The sequence below is a fragment of the Adiantum capillus-veneris genome, chromosome 12 (assembly GCF_014529385.1).
Source record: "Adiantum capillus-veneris isolate H3 chromosome 12, ASM1452938v2, whole genome shotgun sequence".
In the NCBI taxonomy this organism is placed as follows: domain Eukaryota; kingdom Viridiplantae; phylum Streptophyta; class Polypodiopsida; order Polypodiales; family Pteridaceae; genus Adiantum; species Adiantum capillus-veneris.
In genome coordinates this window covers 85,803,274-85,815,892 of record NC_140942.1, presented here as the reverse complement: position 1 = coordinate 85,815,892, position 12,619 = coordinate 85,803,274, and the positions used below count along the sequence as shown (strand labels likewise).

General features: G+C 42.2%; 1 pseudogene; it reads left to right on the top strand.

The window, feature by feature from the left end:
• The first annotated feature begins 8,441 nt into the window (after positions 1–8,441).
• Positions 8,442–9,024, top strand: LOC147446071 (uncharacterized; annotated as a pseudogene).
• Positions 9,025–12,619: the final 3,595 nt, after the last annotated feature.

The following is a 12,619-nucleotide window of genomic DNA, read 5'->3' as shown; positions in this document are numbered from 1 at the left end:
TTTTTCTTAATCTTTGGCCCTCAACGAGCATCAAAACATCAAAATCTCTAAAGACTCAAAGAACCAAAGTTGTTCCTTATAACACAGGCTTCAATCGCTTCATACATCACTTTTCCAAAATCCCACGTTAACACCTTCAAAAATTCCCCAGAAAGTGCCTTCCGGATCAAAAAATTTTATTGGACGAAAACAATCCACACATCCTTCTACACAGTAAACTTCCTAGAAAAACAAAATTTATTGCTAAAACACCTCAAAATCAAGTCCTGTTACACTTTCAATGGGACCTCGAGGGAGAATCAAGGATATGTAATAGGAGTGGTGTGAGCATGAGGCTAATTTGAAAGAAGAGGAAAAACACAATAGAAGATCTTGCCATGTCTTTTGGTCCAACTCATAGGAAGGATTTAAATGTTATTCCTAGTGATAGGAAACAACCCCAAGAGTCTAGCAATGAAGAGCGAGTGATAAAATCATGAGGCCAACTAAGTTAACTAGATGACTAAGTGCTGAGTTGCAACACGTATCAGTGGGAGAAGTGCCAAGAAAAATACTCAATGGTTGCAATGTCTTGCACATTAAAAGAAAAAATAGAAGATCAATTTTTAAAGGAAAAACGGAGTGCTTGGATTGGCTAAGGACGTTGTTGCACTTTTTTCTGACCAGGAGCACGGGGATTTTGATTGGGAAGGATATAATCTCTATGAGATCCTTGTGTTCTTTTGCGATCTTGAAATCTCATTATTAAAAAATATCATGATGATGATCTCACTTGGTCTGCCTTGGGGAGCTCTTTTTGACAAGTTATGAAGTGCTTGAAGATACTAAAACGATGCTACATCAAGGTGGTGTCAAAGAGAAAATGATGATGATTAAAATGTCAAGAAAGGATGGCTGGGAAACAGGTCCTATAGGAGTTGCAAGATATCAATGAAGGGTTCCCTATTGCTCAGAGAGTCGTTTTCTATGGACAATACACCTCTTTGTGTGTGGATATAAGCCATGGAAGTTGCTTTTAAGTGTCTATTTATGCAAGGTATTTCTCTCTAAAACCCAACGGGGAAAGGCAAGCACATAACAATGAGGCGACGCCCTTGATTGGAGAGATGCTATAAAAAAAAAAGTGAGAGAGAGTCACCCTTTTGAAGAGGACATCGCTATCGCATGGGAGTGAGGCCCAAAAGGGGGGGTGGTGGTGAACACACACTTTTGATATTCATGATTATTATTTTTTCATGGGAAAACGTTTATGGAAAGATGGGACTCAGAAGGTGTGTGTCGATTGGAGGAGGGCCACCAAGTAGCCGAGCTGCATCGGGTTGTTGAGTGCGGCCATTTTCAAGTGGGACCAAGAGGGAGGCACTATCGTATGCAAGCCATCGAAGAGGAGATGGTGGTCAATTAGTCGAGCAAGGACTAGCTTTGTATAGAGGCCAAGTGTGAACGAGGCCTTGAGGTGGCTTGTATAAATGGAACAAAAGTGTGTTTTAAGGGTTCTTTTAAACAGGCTGTCGAAGAGAGGGCTTGTGTCGACTTGGTAGGACACCGCGGGCTGTAGAGGCACCAAGAGAGGAGCGGAATGAAGCGAGAGCGAGCATGCCATGCTGAGGACGATGCCTAGGGGGCTTTGCTAAGTAATGGAGGGGATTTCGTGTTGAGAGGGTGGCCGGGGGTATGCTATGCCGAGAAGAAGGAGCGGGCGTTTTTCAAGCCAAAGGCCAGGCCAAGCAGGAATTAGAAGGAGAGAGTCCACGAGGTTCTGCAGAACATCCAAGACAGGCCGTAAGTGAGAGAGAGGATGAGGCTTGGATTTGACCCTCGTTGCAGCCGAGAGCAGGGATGAATAGTGAGGGAGCTCACAATTCAGCCTAGAACACAAAAAAGAGAGAGAAAGAGAGAGAGACATCAAATCTCTCTATAAGAATGAGAGAAAGAGAGATGTAATAGAGAGGTCCCTTGGTGGGCCATATTTGATAGAGAGAGAGAGGAGACTTTGTTGAGAGAGAGAGAGAGAGAGAGAGAGAGAGAGAGAGAGAGTATTTGGAACTACTAACCAAGATGTTGCGTTGCCATATTAGGTGTAAGCCAATTGTAACGCACTGTCATATAGGGTGTAAGCCTCGATTCGTTACCATTTCACGCCCGAAGCATACAAAGCTGCCTCGGCAAAAGGTTTTGAAGACAAAAGATAAGTTTTGTTAAAATGGTGTAAAAACAATATTCTTAATATTAATAATTACAAAATTATCTCTCACATTGTGTCTCGTGCTCGTCTTGTCTTTCTCCCTCTCTTTTGAAATAAAGACAACATCAAGTTCAGTCTCTCTCTCTCTCTCTCTCTCTCTCTCTCTTGATGAATGGTAAAGTGATCCCGTTTTTTGTGGATAGTCATTGATACAATCTGCCACTGAGATTGCATTGCGTATTCCTCGGTATCAGATTTTCGCAACTGATCTCCAACCATAGTTTCTTGTTGGTGGGCTTGTATTGAGGGTTTGAGTTTTATCCTTGCTTGGTTTTTCTTGTATGGGTCTTCTCCATGGGCCAGGCCTGGAATATCCAACACAAGCTCACAAGATGAGGGGAATGCTAGCCTTTTGTATCTCTAGGTTTACGCCCTCAAATTTCAAAGTGCTAGTAGCATTAAAATAAGGCTTACATTTTTTGCATCCCAACACACAAATCTCCCCAAAATGGTGGGGGATTTCCCCACTATCCTTGCTAGCCTAATAGCCCCTTGTTGATGTTTACACTTGATGGTAGCCAACTGGAATGGGAGTTGGTCTCTTCAGACAGCTATTCTAGGGTTAGAGTTAATGGCTATTGATGATCTAGACGGTTCAGCTAGTGAGGAGTGTAATTAAGTATTAAATTGAAACAGAGAATTGAGCTGGAATACTGTAGTAAGATGGAAGACACAAAGTGAAATACTGGGAATGTATTATAGATTTAGATCAGTAGTACAAAGATAATCAGTACTTTGTACAACAAGCTTAAGCTCAGATGAAGTCTAAGGATTGATTACAGGAGTAAGTGATTCCAGAGTTGAAAGCCAAAATCTTATGAAGCTAAGAGTCTAGAAGGAAGATCCGTAAGCCAAAAAGCCCCCAAGACATTATAGTGGGTCCTATTTATAGGCTTACAAAGTTACTGCTCTAATTATTGCCGAATTATACAATGGCCTTGTAGCAGTTCTTGTTGGTCGGCCTTCTAAGAAGCAGCTCCCGCCTGCTGGGGTTGTCCTCGCCTTCAACATCCTTTCCTCCTTTCTTGAATTTTGGTATAAACCAAAATTTTCTTCTGACTGGAAAAAATACTCCACCTGATTCCCCCGACAATTGGTCTTGTTGGTCTTGATTAGTACCTAGATTGCCTTTGTTGGGTCCACTTCCCCCAATTGTTGCAGCTGATCCTCCAGCTCCAAAGCCTGATGGTGGGGAGGGAGGATAATTATCATCATCATCATCCTTGTCATCCTCCTCCTCATGCTCTCCTTCCTGCTCAGACTCCTCTTCAGCTTGCTTACTGATATGATCCATAATGGCTTGATTTACGAAGGCTGTATTATATTCAGTGATCATTGAGCATTATACTAGATTTGGTTGTTCGAGTCTGCTCTTTGAGCATTGTTGAAGTATGGTCTTCAGAATATTTTTCAGTGGAGAAGGGCCGGACCTGACTCTCAAGTTCCTTCAATAGAGAAGTACTCTTTTTTAATAGAATCTTGGGTTTCTTTGAGCCACTCGCCTCAACCTATGTGGCCTTCCTCTTATGTCCATATTGATGGACAACTGATTACCTGGGTCTTTTTCATTTGAAGATAACTACACATTGTCAGTTAATGGAATAGGCTTAGGACTCCAAGCCCACTTTACCTGGGGAAAGGCCTCTAGAGAAGTAGCCCAATACAAAAATTGCCAGACATACCAAGCTTGTGGGATAAAATTTGGCATAGATTGATTTTGGCTTTATCATCTTTGGATGGACAGAGGGCTCAACAGCTTTTGCAATAAACCTGTAGGCTGAGGGAACATCCAGTGCAGCTACTGGAATCCCTTGCCCACCAACCTTCCTTTTCTTCTTAGCTCCTTCATCTTCCTTAAGATCTAGACTGATCTGATCTATAGATGTCGTGCTGGGCTTTGTCTCATTGGGAAATCCAAAGGCATAAGTAATAGCTTCACGTTTGATTGTTATTTTAGTTCCATCAATAGTGGCATTGCCTTCATCAGCCATCAAAACAATTGAGTACATTGGAGAGGGGGAATAGGCAACACACCCAGCACACAAAATACTTGCCTCTCTATAGCCCAGGGATTCCACAACACCCCTAACCTCTCAAAAAACACCTTCAAATTGGCTTATTTGCACTACAACTCCGCTTTACCATACAAACAACTACCTCACACCTTGCAAAAAACACCCACAACACCAAAAGCACCCACACTGCTCAACTCACCCTTTCCGAATCACAAAACAATCCTAATATGCCCTCTTGGTAGCACCTTTCGAGCTGCAGGCAAACCCTCTGCAAGCAATGACCAATACACGAAGAGCGAGAGAAGAGGAGGGGGATGGGGGAGAAGCAACACACGAGATTGAGGCAAGTGAGTGGTATTATTGCATAGAGAGTAGTACAACCAATGTATGTAGCTTCAATGGCAAGCTTAGCAACACACAAGCTTCAAGCTTTCACTTACTCACACAGGCAAAAAAGCCCTCAAATTTTCGCATTTACAATCTTTTATAGGGGTACCTCTAGGACGCCCAAAAAAAGAAAAAAGGGTGAGCTTCACCTCCCGTGGCCTTCACTTAGAGCTTCTTTTAGAATTGGATTGCATTGCCAACACTTGGCATAGTTCATGTTATAGAATTGACATTTTATTATTTATTGCAGCTGACAGGTGGAAAAGGCTTGACAAAGCTAGGCTATTGCAAAGGATATCATATTTTATGTACATTTTATTATTCAAGTGCTCTTTATGAACTTTGGCCATTTATGATAGGCCGGCCAGTTTGTACTCACTTTGACCATTCAAGAATCTATAAATTAAATACATGCAAGAGGGAAATGGTCACTCTTGCACGGGGGGAGATTGCACCCAGTGTCTGTGTATTCTTCTCTCCTCTCCCCTCTTCTCTCTTGCAGTGCCGGCGTAGCACTCCACTCTAGGAGGTGTGTATGCACGTGCTCGCTTACTCTCTCCCCCTCTCTGTCTCTCTTTGTTCGTGTATCTTGCGATCATGCGACCACGTGATTGTGCCAGGTATGCCGATTAGTCGGTTTTATGCTGTTTATTGTGTTATTTTTGGTATTTCGCAGGGCAGCTACAACTTCCGCCTGTAGCAGGGATATACTTAAAAGTGTTGAACTATGGTGGATATTGTCATTAGGTCCTTTCATGGTTTATTTAATGAGGCTACTTGTGCTCAACAAGCTGGAGCTTTTGGATACCTATAGACCACTATCTGAATGATCTTTGATCAAATGATGTGGCGGGCCATGGTGGTTCAGTGTTTGACAATCGACATGGACGTTTTCTCTCGCCTATGCAATATCCCTTGCGAATACGGACTTAATCTTAATTTGAGAGGTCGGGAGGATCTACCACTTAGGAAGTGGGGTTATGGTAGGATTGCTTTTTCTTGAAGGTGATTGACATGGGAATGGTGATGAGCTGCAGGGAGTTTTTCAATATTGACAATTGGTTGCAAGTATGGGACAAGGGTCCAGGCAAGTTTTTGTTAATCAAGATGAAAATAGCTTATATCTTCTATCAATAAAAAATATAAAGGATGCACGTCGACTGCATGCACAAGGGGAGTGGGCTCCAAGGCAAGGAAAAGGAATGGCAGTTTGCATGAAGGAAAGAAGGGCCAGATGGGACGTGGGGTGAAGGAAACGGGACTTCACGGGGCTGCATAGATAGAGAGAGGGTGGCTCATTGCAAAAAAATAAAAGGAGGGGGTCGTGCTGGGTTGAGCGCTGCTGCCACATAGGCAGCAGCCACTGCCATTAAAAAGCTTAGCATTTTTTTGATCAATGGTGACTGCTAGTGCCATGTAGGCACTAGCGCTAGAAATTTAACCCCAAAAGTCGTGCTGATCCCTGAGGAGGAGGGCACGTCAGTAATTGCATGAAGAGGAGATTTTTGTGGTGAGCATAGTGGGTTGTTATACAGAGGGTGTTGGACCCTTAATGGGGAAGTCTAGTAGGCAAGGGGGCTCGAAGAGAAGGTTTTGAAGGGGAGGGGCTGCATACAAAATGGGTGACGACCCTGTGGAGGAGGTTGGGAAGCAGGAAAGGGAGCAGTCGAGAGCTGTCAGTTAATGAGGAGGGCTGTTGTCTAGGAATGCTACTGCAAGAAGATAGCCACTACTTGAGAGTGCAAGGGGAGGAGTTCCATGGAGGATAACACCTACAGGGGTGTCAAGAAGCATGATACAAAGGGGAGCAGGGCGGAGAGCTGCATGTTCGAGGGATTGCAGAGGCCGGCTTTAGAGGGTGAGGCCAAGAGAGGTTAAGGGTGCTGAGGGGAAGTTACGTGAGCAAGAGCTAGGAGACCACAATGGGCTGTGGCCTTGGCTGGCTGAGGGGTGTACTCGAGAGCTACAAAGAAAAGGGGCAGCCAGGAGAACGTGTCCAAAATAAGGGCTAGCGCTATTAGCTGCCAACTGTTAATAAAAGAAAGGGTGACAGCTATTAAGTAGGAGTGCTTAAGAAGGAGGAGAGGAGCCGCCCGTGCTGTCCTTTTTCTTAAGCCTTGTAAAATCATCGGATGCTGCACCTAGGAGGGAGTTTTTCTTAGAGAGATCCATCATTCTACACGTTTTGCTAATCAATTCAGCTTGAAACGCCATATGCTCGTTGTTTGAGTGACCAATATAGATCATATTTTCTCTCTCCCTCTCTCACCTAATGTTATCAGGTATATGTGTGCTTCGAAGGGATGTTGGATGTAGCTAGGGGTTCTCTTTATGTGGATGCAAGGTGTGTCATAAGGGTGTAAATTTGTAAAGCAAACACGTGTATGCCAATGACAATGAAAGTATATGCACATGCTAGCATATCTTTGATCACCTATATGCCGTTATATGTTTCTCTGAGGGGTTAGAAGCAGTAGCCATCATGATGTGCTTTGTGATTAAGTCTATGTAGTTGGGGTCGGTTGGGTAGGGGTAGAGGACAAAATTTGTAGCATATTGAGTATCTAGGTGTGTAATAAATAGGGGATAGGGGTGCTGTGAAATCATTGGGCTATATAGAGGCATTCAGATTGTGGTCTAGTTGTTTTCTCATTTCCCCCTTTCCATCTTGTGCTGCCCCCATGAAGGACCACATTGATCGCTCAAGTGATGACATGGTTCAATAACATGGTACCAGATTGTGAGTTAGTGTTCGCAGGTGAGCAAGATGCTGAAGATTGGATGTCAGATGTGGAGCTCTGGATGTTGTCGGTGTGGATGGTGGCCGATGAAGCCAAGTCAAGGGCTATGCGGTTGGTGATGCAAGGGAAAGTCAAAGCTTGATTTGAGGGGTTGGAAGTTCGTGATCAGCAATCATGGAAGCTAGTTCGACCTCGGTTTATCCAAGACTTCAAACATAGGGTTTTGCCTACAGAATTGGACGCAAAATTGAAGGTTTTGAAGCAAGATATAAGTGGTGAGTTTACAACCTTTTTAAAGCAATCTGAAAATATGGCAACAATTAGAAGCTGCTACCCAGTCCCTAGGCAACGACTACTTCAAGTTAGAGAGGTTTTTGGAGTGCTCACATCCTAAGATTAGAGAGAAGTTATGCAAATGGTGTCTGCTTAGCCAAGGCAAAGAGCAGGAAAGAAAAAAAGAAGCTGGAAACAGGCTTGTTAAAGCCAACAGATTATGGTCTTGTTTCAGTGGGTGCAACATACGATGAAGCCACATGCGGCTTCAAGCATCCAAGAAGCATTTGAGTTTCCATGGGTAAGCCGTTATGATCCATTTGTTCCATTAGTGCCTCTGGTTGGTCATGCATTTATACAAGAAGCAGATAACCTCATCAATGAAGATGAGAGATTCGTCAAAGAGGATATACATGAAGAAAAGATGGTTGATGAGCAAGATTTTGCGGAGCAACATGAAGATGAAGATGAGGTTACAGAATCGGTTTATATTGTCAAGGAGGATCCAAATTCAAGCTTTAGGGAGTCGGGCAGTGGTGACAATTGGAAGGATGAGTCCACATCCACACATAGGAAACCAGACACATGTCATATGAAAAAACGTGCAATGCAAAGCAAGGGGATTGGGCAACCTTACCCTGTCAAGCTTGCTGATGTGCCTCATATTGTTCCAGTTATGGAGGTGTCTTGTGAAGTAGAAATTCTTGAATCATGCATTGTAGAGCCAGATGTTGAAGCTTGGACAACAGGAGGGATTGAAGAACAAGGCAATGTAATGGTATGTATGAAGAGCATGTAGGCTTGGCTATGCAACAGGTAGAGGTAGGTGAGAAGGTATTACAAGGTTATGCTATGATGCTGGTTGGTATGCTATTGAAGGTTGATTTACAAGGCGTTATGCACCGGATTTTTTGCCCACATGAGGTGGATTGTGCTATGGATTCCTCTTTAGCAGGTGGCAAAGCAGATACCTATGATACAAGTGCTTCAAGTGATGCTATACTTGTTTATGATGTATATGAAAGATTGTGGATATATGGTGCTGAAGATCTATGCTATGAAAGACATGAGCGGCCTACATATGGTTTTATAGGTGGAAGCAAAGGATGGGACATGTTTTATTTTCAGGTTAAGTGTTATGGCCAATGGCATCAATTTGACCCACGAGGTGGTTGCCATGGTTTATGTCAGACAAGGTGCTTTGTATTCTATCAAGGTGGAGTTCACATATTGAGTGATGGAATTCTTCGCTTTCCATTTGACCCTGTGGAGGCCGGTTGTACAGATGTTCTTCTTTCTATATCTCTACCTTAGATATGCCATTGCTATATATTCACTATTTTTGTTTCATCTCATTATATAGATATTGTCTATACCATCTTATCTCATGCAATCATATTTTACCTAAATAATGTAGTAGTTGAGCATGAATACTCAACTAGGGGGTGGGCAATGATGGTGCAGCCAAATCTGGTCAATCCAAGGACATGCCAAAAACAGGTGCATGGAGATTTGTAAGCAGATTGCAAGGTGCTTGGGCAGCTTCTTGTTGCAGTTTTCAAAAAATCTTATGGTGCAGTGTATCTCAGATGTGGCATTTAGAAGGCCAAGGATGGCTTTCCACTCTACTAGTGGGTATGCTTAAAAGCGTTGAACTTTGGTGGAAATTGTCATTAGGTCCTGTCATGGTTTAAATGCTGAGGCTACTCGTCCTCGATGAGCTGGAGATTTTGGATACCTACAGACCACTATCTGAATGGTCTTTGATCAAATGCTACGGCCGGCCATGGCGATTCAGAGTTTGACAATCAACATGGACGTTTTCTCTCACCTATGCATGCAACATCCCTTGTGGCTACCAACTTAATTAGAGAGGTTGCGAGGATCTGCCACTTGAAGAAGTGGGGTTATGGTGGGATTTTTTTCTCAAAGTTGATCGACATGGGGATGATGATGAGCTACACGGAGTTTTTCAATATCGACAATTGGTTGGGAGTAAGGGACAAGGGACCACGCAGGGTTTTTTTAATCGAGATGAAAATCGCTTATAGCTATCAATAAAAAATAAAAAGGATGCACGTCGACTACATGCACAAGGGGAGTAGGCTCCAAGGAAAGTAAAAGGAGTGGCAATTTGCATGAAGGAAAGAGGGGCCAGATGGGTGATCGAGGCGAAGGACGTGCAAGACACGGGACTGCACGGGGCTGCATAAACAGAGAGGGTGGCGCATTGCAAGAAAAAAAAAGGGGGTCGTGTTGATCCTAGAGGAGGAGGGCACGGACGAACGTCGATTGCATACACAAGGGGAGTAGGCTCCAAGGAAAGTAAAAGGAGTGGCAATTTGCATGAAGGAAAGAGGGGCCAGATGGGTGAGGCGAAGGACGTGCAGGACACGGGACTGCACGGGGCTGCATAAACAGAGAGGGTGGCGCATTGCAAAAAAATATAGAAAAAAAAATAGGGGGTCGTGTTGATCCCTGCTACAGACGAAAGTCGTGGCTGCCCTGCAAAATACCAGAAATAACACAATAAACAGCATAAAACCGACTAATTGGCATACCTGGCACAATCACGTGGTCGCATGATCGCAAGATACACGAACAAAGAGAGACAGAGAGCGGGAGAGAGTAAGCGAGCATGTGCAGACGCACCTCCTAGAGCCGAGTGCTATGCCGGAACGGCGAGAGAGAAGAGAAGAGAGGAGAGAAGAACAACACGGACACTGGGTGCAATCTCCCCCCATGCAAGAGTGACCATTTTCCTCTTGCACGTATTTAATTTATAGATTCTTGAACGGTCAAAGTGAGTACAAACTGGCCGGCCGGTCATAAATGGCCAAAGCTCATAAAGAGCACTTGAATAATAAAATGTACAATATATATATATTTCCATTCGCATAGGCCTAGCTCGGTCTAGTATTTTCCACCTGTCAGCTGCAATAAATTATAAAATATCATTTCTATAACATACGTCTCCGTTGGAAAGCAACTGTCCTCAGTTGTGAAGATCAAAATCTGCAAACAATACTTGTCAAAAACAGTGATTAGTATGTTATGTCAAAAAGATCACATAAATATATGAAACTAAACAACATTAGCTTATGCTTGCCGTCATCCACATACTACCTATTCTAGTGTCCCATACCACTAGAATAAGTAGTATATGTCATACCCTTATGAATCAGGATATCATTGGTCACACTCATCATTGTATAAATTAATTCTCATCAATCTCAAGTTCACTTCCATAAATACTGTCGCAACAGAAAATCATCATATACCAATTCCAAATCCAAATAAAAAATATCTTTCATTTTCTATACCCGGGTGACAAAATCATACCAGCCACAGTGGTGGCCAGCCACTGCAGCATGATTTTGTGATCGGTGTTGCCTAAATCGACGAATCTACACCAATAAGATGTGCTGCCTAAATCGGAGAATCTGCATTTGGTATAAGTTTAAAAATCATGAATCTGCAATTTATCAATGTGTTGTCTAAATCGGCGGATCTGCACCAAGATGAGTATCTACACACTGCCTAAATCGGCGAATCTGTGTGCATGTGACCAATGGACTAGACCAGGCATAAAAAACAAAACATCTACTACCTGTTTGACACAAAATTGGAGTATGCTTATGTGACAAAGTATTTACAAACAAAATTTCTTTTAGTATCCCAAAGCACCTTAGCGCACATAAGTAGTTGCATACCTTTTAGACAAGTTAGCTCAATAAAAATTCCCTTTCAATACAATTAGAAGTCATGACCTTAGTAGTCTTTGAGTATGCAGCTTAGAACACAATGCCGAGAATTGAAATATGAAAAGAGGAATGTATTTGATGTACATACTAGGAGGGTATATTATTTGTGAAAATATATCTACCAATGTGTGTGTGTGTGGGAATAGGCACAAATAATAGAAAGTTGCACCTAGCATTGTAATAATGTTAAGAGGGGTATTATCAGAATGCAGTAAGGAGTGTCATACCTGGATTTTGATGTGAGGCCACTATAGTTAGATTTATCTACATATCTTTTCTATAAAAAAAAGCACTCAAAACAATTGCTTGTTAAATTTGAGAAGACTTTAATAATTACAGATTAAATGCATTAACATTTGAAACGCCATGAGAGAAAAATTTGATGCAAAGTTTGTTTACCAAAAAAAAGAATTGAAAGTAGAAAACTTGAAGTACAAATGAGCATATAAGAGAGGTGTGATCTAAATTGACAGGGTGGTTGGCAAGATTTTTATGACCAGTACGTGGATATCGGTCTTCAGAGAAAGTGAGGCCATACTCAATGTATGAATGGTAGGAGAAGTCAAAAGCAGGTCTCCTAAAGTAGTTGGCTGCAAATTGGGCATAGAGGTAAGTATTTGTCAGTAATCGTAGTCCTTTGCAAAGGAGTATTGGAAACGTTGGGAGGGATGTGATACAGAGGCAAATAAATGGAACAATATTGACTAATATGCAACAACAATTTGACGGACATATGATGTAACATGTAAGACATTTTGTAGAGCAATCAAAGTGAAAAGCTAATTACACTACATCATTGCTAATGGGTATAAACTTACATTATGGGGATAATAGATCTTGCAAATAATGATGTGAGAGGGATTTTATTGGTTATGCTTGGTAATTGCTTAATAATCCAAGTAATATGCAATTGGGGTGTTGGTAGCTAAAAGTATATCTAGTCAGAGTTCACCGATGGTCATCATTGGTAGAATATTAATGGCTAATGTATCTTGAGGGTAAAGTTTGACCCTAGCAGGTTATGGTTATTCACGGTGTTTACGATGTAGGGCATGAAAGTATCAAAATAACTAAGAGCCAACAGGACCCATGAGAAGGTAAAAAAGCTATAATAACAATTTATAACATCAACGTGAGAAGGAGTCATTTTATTTATTGATTTATCTATTGATTTATTGGTTTATTTTTAAATAA